The sequence below is a fragment of the Magnolia sinica genome, chromosome 9 (assembly GCF_029962835.1).
Source record: "Magnolia sinica isolate HGM2019 chromosome 9, MsV1, whole genome shotgun sequence".
In the NCBI taxonomy this organism is placed as follows: Eukaryota; Viridiplantae; Streptophyta; class Magnoliopsida; order Magnoliales; family Magnoliaceae; genus Magnolia; species Magnolia sinica.
The window spans coordinates 44,358,122-44,372,830 of NC_080581.1; the positions used below are offsets into that span (position 1 = coordinate 44,358,122).

The window sequence follows — 14,709 nt, forward strand, 5'->3', positions numbered from 1 at the left end:
TAAGATTATGAAATTAGTAAGTCCTGTTGTTTACCATCGTCCCTTGCTCATGGTAGGGTGATAGAATCCTTCCTAATCTTCACAATTCTCCTACTTTGAGATTATAGGATTGGTAAATCCTGTTGTTTGTCATTGTCTCCTGGGCATGGTTTGGTGATGGAATCCCTGCTAATTATTATAGTTCTCCTTCATTGAGAATTAGGTCAATGAAAGTTCAGATTTGGCTTTATTGATATATTTTTCAATTTTGTCACGCCCCAAATTCGGGGATGGACAGCTTCCGTGATGCCCCGAATCCAGCAGTCGACTTCCATACACTAAGTCTCGAGTTCAGCGCACCACAAGGAAGATTTTTAATTGAATATTATTTTTTATTTTTTATTTTTTTTAATAATAATACCTAAGCATGAAGATCCATAATCAAAATACCAAACAACACTCTCCCTTATAATTCTTGATGGTTACAAGTACCATGCTTTCCAAAAGGTACACAACATCAACATTGCCAAATCAAAAAATAGATATAATGTATCGAGAAAGTTAAGTCTTCCAAGCTACTCCTGCCTTGAAAAAAAAAGGAAATATATGCCACGAAAAAATCATGTATGGTGAAAGGAGTGTAGTACGTAAGGTATGATGCCAATGCTAATGCAATGCAGAAGCATCATAGTAATACTCCAAGTCAATGATACTAGCATCACCAAGTCATATTTTTATTTCTCTTATACCACAGCCTTAAACGTATTACACATATCCATAATCACATCATCATCATCGTATTGTCATGCCAAATCATAAATGTATATCTCGGGAAACACCGTGGTCGACACCCATGCACCAGACACCAGTAATCGACCTCGCATACCCGCCCTGCGGTGGACTTCCACCCGGCATGCTAGTAGCGGACCTCATTCGCGCTTCTCCTCGTCGGCGAGTCAAACCGGTCCCTGTTTGCACCTCTGCCCTTAAGTAGGTTGGACCCACCTCTTCTCAACCCGACCTCGTCAGTGGGAGTCAAATCCATGACCCATGTATCCACTCGGCCCGACGGTGAGGTATCCCTAGCTAGCATAGGGGTTTAGGGACTTTCAACCCAAGGGGTACATCATCCCCTACTATTTCCACACTCTTGGTGTCCCATTCATTTTCAGGGATAACCCAAGCCATCATCATAGATGTACATTTTGTCGTCAAGATCCAACTCATGTTGTACAGCACGACTATGGTATTTCGATCATCATGTATGTCATGATTAAGCATGAATTCAAGTAATTATGATAAGGCACACGTTCCAGTGCATGTGATATGCATATAATGCCATGAGTTTAGGGTCTCCTTAACCTTTAAGGCAAAAATGACATATAATCATCATATGCCGATATCAACTATATCAATCCATGGTTATGTGACTAAACTGAAGAGACATCTTACACATGAACAAATGTATTAAAGTACACTTGTACATACCATCATTCCATGACGCATGAGTATGATCAATATCAACATGATTAAGTAGATGAATTTAGTATGCTAGGAAGTGGAGCAACATTAAACAAGATATTAAATCACACACGTCTAGTAACCATAATCACTAACATCACTAATATCATCCATAGCTATCATAATCACGAGCATTAATTGTATTTAGAATTACACCATATCCTTTACAAGATAGATATTCCATTAGGTTGTTAGTAGGTTGGATATGCAAATAATTATCATAGTAGTTCTACAATGGTTTGGAAGGCACAAGTAAACCTCATAAGATACGGGGAGCCCTAAGTTGAATGACTTGGGTATATAATATACACATAAGAGTTAGTCATGGTTGGATGACATGGATTTGTCTCATACAACGTAGTGGGTTCTACTTCCAAGTGGTACTACAAGCAGATGGGTCCACACATAAACATTACGGTGGGTCCCAACAAGTAGATAAAATAGGTAACTTACATACATCAAGGTAGTACAAGGAAGAACAATTCAGATGCACAAGGAACACGTCAGCGGGCTCCATGATCAAACTGCTTGGTTGGTAAAACAATTGAACAGTGCGGATAAAATACGTATATTGAGTGGGTTCACAAGTGTTCGGAAGTTATACATTCAATTAACACTATTTCATACGTCTAACTTATTTAGGAATTGGATCTATGTCATTTTGAAATCATATTCTAGAATTATCTAGCTTAATGTATAAATGGTGAAATATGCAATACGTACATCAAGGTAGGGTCCATAATCAATCTGACACACGTCCTAAGTTCACATACCTAAGAGTTTACACCATCAGCATAGTGCACGAGTCTAAGTAATCACATAATTCTCATATGCCCACATGGTCTTATGGTCACTCTATTATCAGAAGTCCATATAGTTGAGTGGCCACATAAATATCACTGTACTTGCCATAATAAAGGATTTAAGGTCACATGGTTACTTATGTTTTTACTACACTATAACTCATACATATATGGACAACCACTTTATTAAGCTCCCACATAGTCAGGTTGTCGATGTGATAATTTCACTTGGTTGAGTCGACATATAATTAGTATCATGGTCTAGTGACCGCATCTCAAAGCATCCAAGGCACAATCACAAGCATACCGACCATATCTGGTTACACTAACTCCTAAACTATAACCGCCCAATACTTCATATGGAGAATAACTCAGATTTGGTGTCACATGATCAAGAGGCCAAGAACTAGCTTCGATCACATCAGATATAGTTTAACAGTCCCCGCATTTGCCTCACCTATGAGCATAATGTAAGGGTTGTATTTATGTCGCATGACACCAAATTGAGGGCCACTCCATTATCAAGTTGTATAATTCATCACATATCGTAATTCTCATGACTAAGAAAATTTGCACGTACAACCCGATTGTTCATGGTTTAGGTGACTATGACTATGCCCATAAGCCTGTGCTCATGTCATTGGGTGGTTACCAATGCCACCTGATTTCATGCTGTTGGTTGGCCTTGTGTGCATTTCGCAATCATACAGTTAGATGACTACATATACTCCACAATTGCATATGATTAGGTAGCCATACATACGTCACATGCCCACATGATTAAGGGGTCAAACACCTATATCATATCCTCACACCACTAGAGTCTACATATTTGTTATAATTGAACATGTACATGTTTATGGGTTTAAACACATGTCATACGATCCTACTACTTAGGGCCACACTTTAACCAAAGTACCAAGTGGTGAAGGGTTGTGCACTCATTATATAATTAGGTAATCTAGGGCAGCAACACAATACAACCTATATCACATGCTAAGTGGTGAAGGGCTATACACACAACACAATTTCACATGATTCAAAATAGCATACATTCAACACATGGAGATCACAAACTCTTGTTGAAGAGGGCCAATGGTTGGCCCAACAAAGGCTACCACTGATGGGCCCACATGGCATTCACTCAAAATAGGCCTTAACATTCTTGGACCCACACATCAATGGAATTCACAATGGGTTCTATGTGGTGGAGCTCATGGGGCTTTCCCATGAGGTTAAGTTATGTGTGACCCACTTAAGACTTGGGTCTACTTTGATTTTAGTCCAAATCCTAAAATGATATGAGGAAGTGGATGGTCTGCGTGGATTAAATAGATACACCATAGTGGTCTTAGGTTGGATTCAATGGTTAGGCATTCATTCTCATAACCTTGTATTGTATGGTCTATTTCAGGTCGGATTGACTAATATTTGGGACAATGGCCTAAAGGGAACTCAGTATATGGGCTGGATGGGTTGAATATCTAATACATCATCAGGATGGCCCATAATAAAATTTCAGTGATGAGAGTTCAATTTGTATTATTTCAGAATGTACGACTATCTAATCATTGGATGGGCCTGAGTCTTGGTGACATACTGTCAAAAAGATTGATAAAATAGATAAACAGTGAGGATCTTAAATATATATCATGTCATAGCCATGGTGGATTAAGTGGCATAACACCTACATTAAAGTGGGCCATACCACACACAAGTTGAGAGGGTTACCCTCCATTAAATATTCATAATCATTTGTTGGGCCCACAGAGATGTGGTTCATAAATCCATCCCATTCATTATGTGTGTCCCACTTAATTGAGGGGTCAGACCAAGTTTCAGATACTTCCAAATTTCAAGTGGACCTAGTAAGAGATTTTATATACTTGAGCTTCAAGTTGTACGAACGGTTCAAGGAGATTAAAGCTACATGGGTCCCAAAGTGATGTATTTATTATACCTACACCGTTCATCTATTTTTAGAGATCATTTTAGAATATTATCAAAAAATGAATCATATCTAAACATTATCTGGACCTCATCTCAAATAGCAGTGAAGATAATGATTCCACTGTTAAGCCATTCACAAGACCCACCATAACATTTATTTTCCATCCAATCTGTTCAGAAGGTCACAAAGACCTGGATTAAGAGGGAAAAAAAAAATTTCATATTGGTCCAAAACTTCTATGACCCAAAAAGGGTTCTAATGGTAGACATTCAATCCCCTGCTGCTTTTGTAGTGTGGACCACTTGATAGATAGATATATTTTATTTTATTTTATATTTTATTTTATATATTTTTTATTTTGTTTTATTTGATTTTTCTAAAGCCTTGAGACAAGTTTGCCAAATAGATGGCGGTTTGGATATAACACATACCTCATGATCAAACCCACAAATCTTGATTTATCCAGCTTTAAATATTATTATTATCATTTTTTATGGTGTGGGCCACTTAAGTTCCATGTATGGCTGATTTTTGGGGATGACCCATTTTTAAAGGAGACCCATCAAATGCACGGTGTAGATGTTCGAAATACATCACAGTGGGACTTGTAGTGGGGTCCATCATCCCTGCCTGTTGGGGTGCTGGGACGCTGCTTGCTGCATCGTCTAGAGACGCTGGTAGCAACAGCGTCACCCCCCCTTATTATTATTATTATTATTATTTTAGTTTTTTTTATTTTCTTGTGGTATTTCATAGGTGGGGCCTACATCATGACGATCCATCCATCTGTTGGATTGTATGGCCCGGGACAGATCTAACAAGCCCAATAATCAACATTTTTTGACGTACAGAAACATCACTGTGGGCCCTAACAGGTTATCACTATTAAAATAGTCTTTTTGGTGGTATCGCCTACCAGAGATTTAGTTTGGTTTCATTTTTCAGCCCAACGCCTAAAATGAGTTGGGAAATTGAATGGATGGCATGGATTAAATACATACATTATGGGTGGGGCCCATTGTGGGCCCACAGCCCCAACCCCTTTTTATTAAAAGCAGCTGGATGCTGCTTGCTGCAGCGTCCTCTGGACGCTGGCAGCAATCAACGTCCACTCTCTTTTATTTATTTATTTATTTATTTAAATGTGGTGTGTGTGTGTGTGTGTGTGTGTGTGTGTGTGTGTGTGTGTGTGAGTATGTGGCCAGCCCAATGGGCCACACTTTGAACGGTTTGGATGGCCTACAATATTTTGGTGGGGCCCGCTCTCAATGGGTTCGACATAAAGTCTATAATAAATTATTTTTATTATTATTCTTTTTATATGTATTCTCCCATGAATCTACACCATTAATCACATCATTATCATCATATCATCACCACTATTAATCATCATTTTATATGTATTCTCATATGCATCCACACCATTGATCACGTTATTATCATCAAATCATCACCACTATTAATCATCTAAATAATCAAAAAGAAAATAAACCATAAGAGTGGAGGGGGTACCTAGATGGATTAGATGGATGGGATTGATGGAGTTGATGGCCCACCAAGATCACTCCTCTCTCTCTCTCTTATGTAGAAAAATGGTGAAATTCTAAGGGATGGAGGGGTATTTGTAGAGAAATAGATAAAAATTTGGTTAGGTTAGGCTAATGTGATTAATGTTAGCTTAGGCTAGGATTATGAAAATTAATTCATGATTAGTAATTAATGGTAGATTAAAGGGGCATGGGATGGCATGGTGTGATGATGTCATGCATAGGGTATGGTATGGAGAGAAGTTAACTTTGGGGAGCACATGAGGGAGGGATGGCATGGGAGGGTGACATCACACACATGGGGAGAAATTCTCTCACCCATGTATGGCATGTGCATGTGTGCATGGCATGTGTTGTGCACATGTGTGGAATGGAGTATATGGCGCTATGCGCACATGATACACTAATGATTCTTCGTGGCGATTTCCTGACCATCTTGCAGAGTTCACATACGATACGATTTCTAGGTGGTCTAGAATTTATATGTCGATTTTTCTAGCCATCTTGCGATGTTCAGTCGTACCATAATTTTCAGGTGGAGCGGTTGTTCGCTTAGCGATTTCCTAGCCATCTTGAGGTGTTCACGTACGATATGATTTTCAGGTGGTCTAGTGTTTGTATGTTGCTTATCTCTTCATCTTACGGTGTTCAGTCGTACCATGATTTTTGGGTGGAGCAGGTGTTCGTTTAGCGATTTCCTAGCCATCTTATGGTGTTCACATACGATATGATTTTCAGGTGAAGTAGACGTTGTGCGTTGTTCTCTCTTCATTTGTGGAGTTCATTTGTACCATGATTTCCGGGTGGAGCCGGTGTTCGCTTAGCGATTTCCTAACCATCTTGCGGAGTTCACATAAGATATGATTCCTGAGTGAAGTAGAGGTTTAAAGGTTGATTTTCTATTCACCTTATGGATATCACTTGTACCATGATTTTCGGGTGGAGTGGGTATCCGCTTAGCGATTTCCTAGCCACCTTGCAGTGTTCACGTACAATGTGATTTTCAGGTGTAATAGAAAGTTGTATGGTTGATTATTTGAGTACCTGAACATATATCCTTATATTGAGATTGCTATTATGTTAGCTTATGATGAGATTCTGTTGACTAGCTTGATTTTTGAGTGTATGATCATGATTATGAAATGTCCTGCTTAAGATATCCATTTTCATGACTTACGAGCTGTATTGGATTATGAATGATGAGTGTGCAATCTTAGAGGGTGTTCTTCACTGTGATAGCCATTGACGTTATCAAACCGTAACCGTTGATGCAGGTGTATAGCAAGCCGATGCGGTTCACAAGATTGCTATAGGATTTCACATCCCAACATTGTTGTAATTTATTTTATTACATATTTAATATTATTTCATTTTGTAATTGTAAGAATGAGGGCATTGGTTTGTATAAGTCATTATGGGCAGCTTCTTGTATATTCTAAATGTAAATGAAATTTTCCTTTATGTTGATTTGTCCACTCTACGCTCATCTACTTACTCTGAATGAATAAAAAAATGTGTACTCGAATTTGACTACCCTTTAAGGTTAGCACTCAGGTTTTTAGGAAATAGGTCATATACTTGGGTCCTGAAAACACGGGGTGTTACAGTTGGTATCAGAGCATAGTTTAGACAAACTTGGCATTGGGAAATGATCTTATACAAGCCCTAAATGTCTCAGTTAGGACATTTGAAATTAGAAATTTGAACTTAGGCGAATCTCCCTCAGACTTAGGAAAATGGTTGAGAATGTAGAAACATGAACCTAGGTTCCCTCAGAAATTGCTATGATTGTTATTTGAATTGATGTGAAAGTCCCCTACAAATAGAAGAAATTGAGGATATAGAGACCCAAAACCTTAGGTCCCTTAGATAATTATTTGGATAACTATAGCACCTAGAAACGATCTTAGATTCCCTTGAAGATATAGATACTCAATGTTTTAGGTTCCTTTGAAATTTTTAGGTTAATCGATTGTACTTAGAAACTATTAAAATAGTCATTTGAACTTATGAAAAGTTTCATTCAAAGGTTTTTAGAACATAGATATTTCAAACTATAAGCCCCTTAAAACTTCTAGGATAGACCCTTGAGCTTTCACTCATGAAGGAAACTCTTAGAATTGGGAGGAAGTGAAAATCTAGAAACTGGTTTCCTTAGAAGTGACTTGGATGGCAATCCAAACTCATATGAAATTTCATCCAAGTTAAGGACGAGCTAAGAACATAGATATTCAAAACCTTAGCCCTTTGAAATTCTTAGGATGAGTCATTTGAACTCAAGGATAAGGACTTTGGTTCTCATGAAAATTGTCAAAACGACCATTCGAACTTAGAAACAAGAACTTTAGTTCCCTTATAAACTGCAACATGGTTGTTCGAACTTAAAAATTAATTATGTGAATATCTACTATGATGTACTTAAGACTACATAAGGACATTCCTTATACTTAGCTTTCAAAAAAAAAAAAAAAAACACCTTGGTTCTCTTGTAAACTATCAGGGTAGTTATCTGAACTTAGAAGCTAAACCTAGGTAAGTTGGAGATCGAATGCCCACTTAGAAGTACAAAGGATTGGCCAAGAACGCTTCCTATAATTGACTTCTAAAGAAAAATTTTCTAGAAATCTAGGATTGGAATTTTCCTAAAACTTCATTAATTAGAAGTAACACTGTCATACATTCAGCATATGAAGTAGACTCAGTCATCATAGTAAGGTCCTTACCCACCATATTGTACAAACATAGGAACCCCATGAGTCTAAGATGATCATATTAAGAATCGCAATTTGATTTCCCTAGCACACCTCATTAGATAGAAGTGATGACTTTCATAAATTTCAGGCACTCTCATTGTCAATTCAGAAGAACGCATGATATTTCCCTAAAGTCTAGAACAATCGGGGTCACAGACTAACATAATCATACTTAAGTGAAGTGTACGCGGTTTGATTCAAATTCTAAATCCTAGAAAATTCTAACAATCTCAATGCTCTGATCAAGTAGAAGGTCGAGATCCACTAGGATTAGGAATGGATACCAAGGAACTCACTGCCCTGATCAGGCAGAAGGTCATTGTATCAGGCTCAGACCAACCATAATTGTCCGTACAGGTTAACCCGAACATTGAAAGCATAAACCACTATTCTTATCCTTCTTTTAGATGATGTGGAACAATCATTGTAAATTTCAAACATACACACACTCACATGAATATAGAATAGTAGTAAAAACTTCATTACCTCCTGTGAGCAAACCGTAGATCTAAATCGATGTTAGAGGAAATTGGGATGAGCATGATCGAATCTCGTGGGTGAGATTTTTCTTTAAGGGGGGTAGATTGTAACAACCCCAGTCCTAACAGTTGATCATGAACGCTTAGAGACACACACAAAAAAATAAATAAAAAATCAGATTGTCTTCATCACATTTGTAGAGGTATTGAATTTCAGGGATGAAATTCTCTTTAAGGGGGGTAGATTGTAACACCCAGTACTTTTCAGTACTTGGGTGTTACCATGAAAACCTGAGTTAGTATAAATACAATCCCGATTTATGTAAGCATTCACACTCTGGCCTAAATCTAATCATCGAGATGGTGGAGCAACTACAAGATTCTCAAGATCTACCGTCTACTGCATCATTGATGACCTAGCAATCAATCCACACCTAAAACCGCACGATCTAGTTTAAGTCTGACCACTTGAAGAATGTGAACCAACATATCAAAGCATACATCACTAGTTTCGGGGCCCAAATCAATAGATCCATTGATCATTGAGTCTAGGTAATTTGATTAGGTGAGTCAGCCAATAGACTACACCATTGGAACATCTGCGTATACATTTAACCAGCAGATTTCAGTTCAACAATCCATAGGACCCTTTAGGGTTAGGTTTAGTCACATTTAATAACGATCCGACTGTTAAATCATTCAAGATGACCACTTAGACATGTGAATGGGTAGATATGGCCCACCTAAACTATGGATCTGCCTAACCTTTGGTCAGGTGTTGTACCTGGACCTATGAAGTCGAATGATTGGGCTAGACTTTGAGTAGACATCTTGGTGGGCCACTATCGACCAGTGATGAAGCAATCCAGCCATTCAAGTTCATCGTGTGCCCAATTGGGATATAGGATTGACGAACCATAGATGCATTTGACAAATTCCCTCTAAATTGAACTATAGACCGTTGTAACCGTTGATGATCCCATTCAGATATAATCTAACCATTGGATTAATAAAACCTATAACTAAGGACCTCGAATCGCAAAGTATTGTCCACCTGAATTTCGGATCTGCCCAAACTTTGGATTAATGGCCTATTAGGACTAATAGAGACTGGTCAATGGAATGGATCCATCAAAAGGATCATGGTGGGACCCACAACATGGAAAATTAAAATTAATAATAATAAAATGGAATTGTAATAATAAATGGTTCATGAGAGAGTAATAGTGTAAAAATTAATATTAATATTAGTATTTGGGTTAGTAATCTATTAAATGGTCTTACAAAGGATCCCTTGGACTTTTTTTTACCCATTGGCGTTCAGTTTCGGAATCATCCGACCATCAGATTGGTGGGAATCAACAAATAGGACCGGAATCCATTTGTGGGGCCCACTTGAAACTTTAGATCTACCTGGTATTTGGCCAAAGGCCCTAAGTGAACTCGTAGGAACGAATGGATGGTGTGGATCAGGAAAAGCAGTTCCTGTGGACCCCACCTAGCAAAGCATGTGTACACCAGTATGTGCACACGATGAGCACCGAGCTGGTGGACTCGGTCAGCTGGCGCTGACCCGAAACTCCTCAAAACAGAAGGATTTCCCTCTGTTTTCGCATTTCAAACACCAGACGTATGCACATCTGTAGATTTGATCAGCGGCCCACCTCCACTACCCATTTTCATGATCTAAACAGTCCATCTGACACAGACTTTTCTACTAACCAAAACCCAGTGGGTCTCGCTTGTAGATACGAACATCTGTGCACACAAACATCGGCAAAGAGAAGTTGTGTGCAACCAAACTTTCCAAAAATGGAAATCGTCCTTGCAGACCAGCTGCCACGATCCATGTGAGGGGTCTTCAGCTGATCTCGGCCATCCGTTTAAGAGGATCTCCTCCGTCCAATGCGAGTGGTTTAGGCATTGCAAACAAAACCACGACTGGTTTTCCCCTACCCATGGTATTTGAAACAGCTTCAGTTAGAACAAATCCAGACCCTATATCTTCGATCTAACGGCTCTAGGAGATCCAGGGCTTATAATAAAGGAATGAAAACCTAAACGCCACGCCACGATTTCACGCATTTGCGGCCGCACCTCCAAAAACTCAGCCGTCTTCCTCACCGTTTGAACCCACAGTCGAAACTTACATGGAGCTTCATTTTTCCTCTTCCACAAGCATCGTGTGGAAGAACTAGATGCTCCAGTATCATCGGTTCAAAGGAAATAGCCTTCGTGGGAAGACTGCCATTGAAGTCGAAGCTTCTTCCCCGAGAGCACAAGTTCCGCCCTACTGTTGTCACAACCCGCGCGGAGACAACTCATTGAGTCATACTGCTGAGCATGGTTTGGACAGAAATACAGTGGTAGAAAAGAGGGGAAAAGAAAAAAAAAAAAAAAAAGACGAGGGAGAAGTATTGAGAGAGCAAGTTGGGTAGCATATAGTCAACTCAGTTCGAGAAGAAGAGGTTGCCGCCGCTACTGTTGCTGACTGCTACCATTGCTGCTGCTCGAGTTGGCGCTGCTAGCCAGCTTTTCTGTTGAAGTTGCAGCAGAAAAAAATAAATAGAGAGAAGAAGAGAGGAAGAAAAGAAAGTAAGGAGAAAGAGAAAAAGAAAACGAGAGGGGGAGAGGAGAATCGGTGGTGACTGTTGCACCGGTCCATCTCTGCCGAGTCCAATGCGACTCAGCCTCAGTTTTGGTCCAGGATCTTGCTGGACGTCCGAGCAAGATGAAAAGAAAGGGAGGAAGAAAGGAATAAAGGAAAAAAAAAAAAAAAAAAAAAGAAGAAAAGAGGGAGAGAAGGCAGCTTGGGGCTGCGTCCAGTTAGAATCGAGTCGACTCGGTTGGGACCGAGTCTAACTCGGCTGAGCTAGGCATGGATCTGATCTAGGTTAGCTGGGGTTCCAGCAAGGAAAAAGAAAAAGAGGAAAAGAGGGAGAGAGGGAGTGAGAGAAAGAAGAAAGTGAAGAAAGGAAGAAAGGAGTGTGGTCATTTACGTTGAGAAGGATAAACCGTTTCGAGCCGGTCTAGATCCAAATTGACTTGGACTTTCGGTAAGCAAGCTCTACTCTTTCTAGAATGTTCATTATGACCAATTAGTGACTAATTTAGGATTTGAGATTACACATTTTCTTGGATTTAAATTACGCTTTAGCTTGTCTAGTTGTGCCAACTTGAATCTAACCCGGATACACATTAGGAACCTTAATTATTTAGGCGTATTTGAATCCATTCTACTCTAACCATTGACAAGTGATATTTTAGGTTCATCGAGTATTTTGAGTCCTTTAATGATCTCTAACCAAACAAGAAATAAATCTACTCTCTAAGGTGAGGACTCACCCTTTGAGCTTCCCACTTAATTTCATCAATCTGGAGATAGATGATGGCATGATTCCTCTAATTGAATTATTTACTTTACTATTGAATAAGCTAAATTGTTGTGTTAGATGGTAGACATCTCTCTTTAATTATAGCATGCATAAATGATTTGGTGATAACATGTTATCTTTAGTCATACATTGTAAATTAACTGTATGTCTGTCGTTTTTGATTGAGTGATGTAATGAATGAGACCTGTCATGAACTTACCATTTGCAGTCCATATTCGACTTACGCGACTTGGATCGCCAATCCTTACATGTCTTGGACCGCATATTTACCCTACGTGGCTTGGATCATTTATTTGTCCTTCATGGCTTTGATGGGTTGTTGGTGTCTGTTTGTGGCTTGATTGTTATATTCACATATCTTATTGTTTCCTAGCCATCTTACGGTGTTTGGTCGTATTGTGATTTTCGGGTGGAGCGGGCATTCGCTTGGCAATTTCCTAGCCATGTTGCGGAGTTCACATACGATACGATTTTCGGGTGGTCTAGAGTTTATATGTTGGTTTTTCTAGCCATCTTGCTGTGTTCAATCGTACCATGATTTTCGGGTGGAGCAGGTGTTCGCTTAGCGATTTCCTAGCCATCTGAAGGTGTTCACGTACGATATGATTTCTGGGTGATCTAGAGTTTGTATGTTACTTGTCTCTTTATCTTACGGTGTTTAGTCGTACCATGATTTTCGGGTGGAGCAGGTGTTCGCTTAGTGATTTCCTAGCCATCTTACAGTGTTCACGTACAATATGATTTCAAGGTGAAGTAGACGTTGTACGTTGTTCTCTCTTCATTTATGGAGTTCAGTCATACCATGATTTCCGGGTGGAGCGTGTGTTCGCTTAACGATTTTCTAACCATCTTGCAGAGTTCACATACGATATGATTCCCAAGTGAAGTAGAGGTTTAAAGGTTGATTTTCTATTCATCTTGTGGATTTCACTTGTACCATGATTTTCAGGTGGAGCGGGTGTTCGCTTAGCAATTTCCTAGCCATCTTACGGTGTTCACGTACAATGTGATTTTCGGGTATAATAAAAAGTCGTATGGTTGATTATTTGAGTACCTGAACATATATCCCTATATTGCGATTGCTATTATGTTTACTTATGATGAGATTCTGTTGACTGGCTTGATTTTTGAGTGTATGATCATGATTATGAAATGTCCTGTTTAAGATATCCATTTTCATGACTTGCGAGCTGTATTGGATTATGAATGATGAGTGTGCAATCTTAGAGGGTGTTCCTCACTGCATTAACCATTGACGCTATCAAACCGTAACAGTTGATGCAGGTGTAGAGAAAGCCAATGCAGTTCATAAGATTGTTATAGGATTTCACATCCCAAGATTGTTGTAATTTATTTTATTTCACATGTAATATTATTTAATTTTGTAATTGTAAGAATGAGGGCATTGGTTTGTATAAGTCATTATGAGCAGCTTCTTGTATATTCCAAATGTAAATGAAATTTTCCTTTATACTGATTTGTCCACTCTACGCTCATCTGCGTACTCTGAATGAATTAAAAAAATGTGTACTCGAATTTGACCACCTTTTAAGGTTAACACTCGGGTCCTGAAAACACGAGGTGTTACATAAGTATAGTCTCTACGTTCTCAACTAGGGAATCTTGCTTTAATTAAGTTCTCAAACCAGGAATCCTAGATTCATGTCTCTAGATTCATACAAATCAGGGATACTGTAATGACCCGGAAAATTTCGTGCTAAGACCCGAGTACTACCTCTATTTTCCTTAGAAGTTATTTGTGGGTTTTTTAGCGCTAAACTCCATTCCTTGTGAAATTAGCATCAATCACTTTAAATTTGATCTGCAAGACTCAAAACTTGTAGTATCGTTAGCGCTATGTTACTCTGAAATCTGGGATTCAACGCTAAATCCAGTTGCTCTTAGGAATTTTTAGAAGCTTTGGATCGGACCTGGACCGCGCGTCGAAAGTCCGCTAGCGATGATCTTAGACAATTATGGTCATCATGTTGGACTTGACCATCACCTCAAAAATTAAGTCCAGATGATGTCCTAGGTCGATTTGATTGAGTCCAGAGTAAAGAGTGTGAGAACGGTGAGAAATTAAATATGATTTTTGAAATCTGAGTCGTGTCGCTTGCGTGACGATTTTTAGCAATCTGACTGTTGGATTCTGACCCAATTTCACCCTCGGATCAGGGAAGATGGCCCAGGCATGTCATAATGCTTGTGGACCTAATCGAGTTTCGGTGACCATTGAATTGAGTGTGGTCCGCCACGGCAGATCTGTAAATCCGATCGG

At 39.1% G+C, this 14,709-nt stretch overlaps 1 long non-coding RNA gene across 1 annotated transcript; it reads left to right on the forward strand.

The window, feature by feature from the left end:
- The first annotated feature begins 11,501 nt into the window (after positions 1-11,501).
- Positions 11,502-13,922, forward strand: LOC131256278 (uncharacterized). Its single transcript, XR_009176717.1, has 3 exons — positions 11,502-12,089; positions 12,301-12,366; positions 13,704-13,922. It is a non-coding gene; the product is annotated as an uncharacterized LOC131256278 (long non-coding RNA).
- The last annotated feature ends 787 nt before the right edge of the window (positions 13,923-14,709 follow it).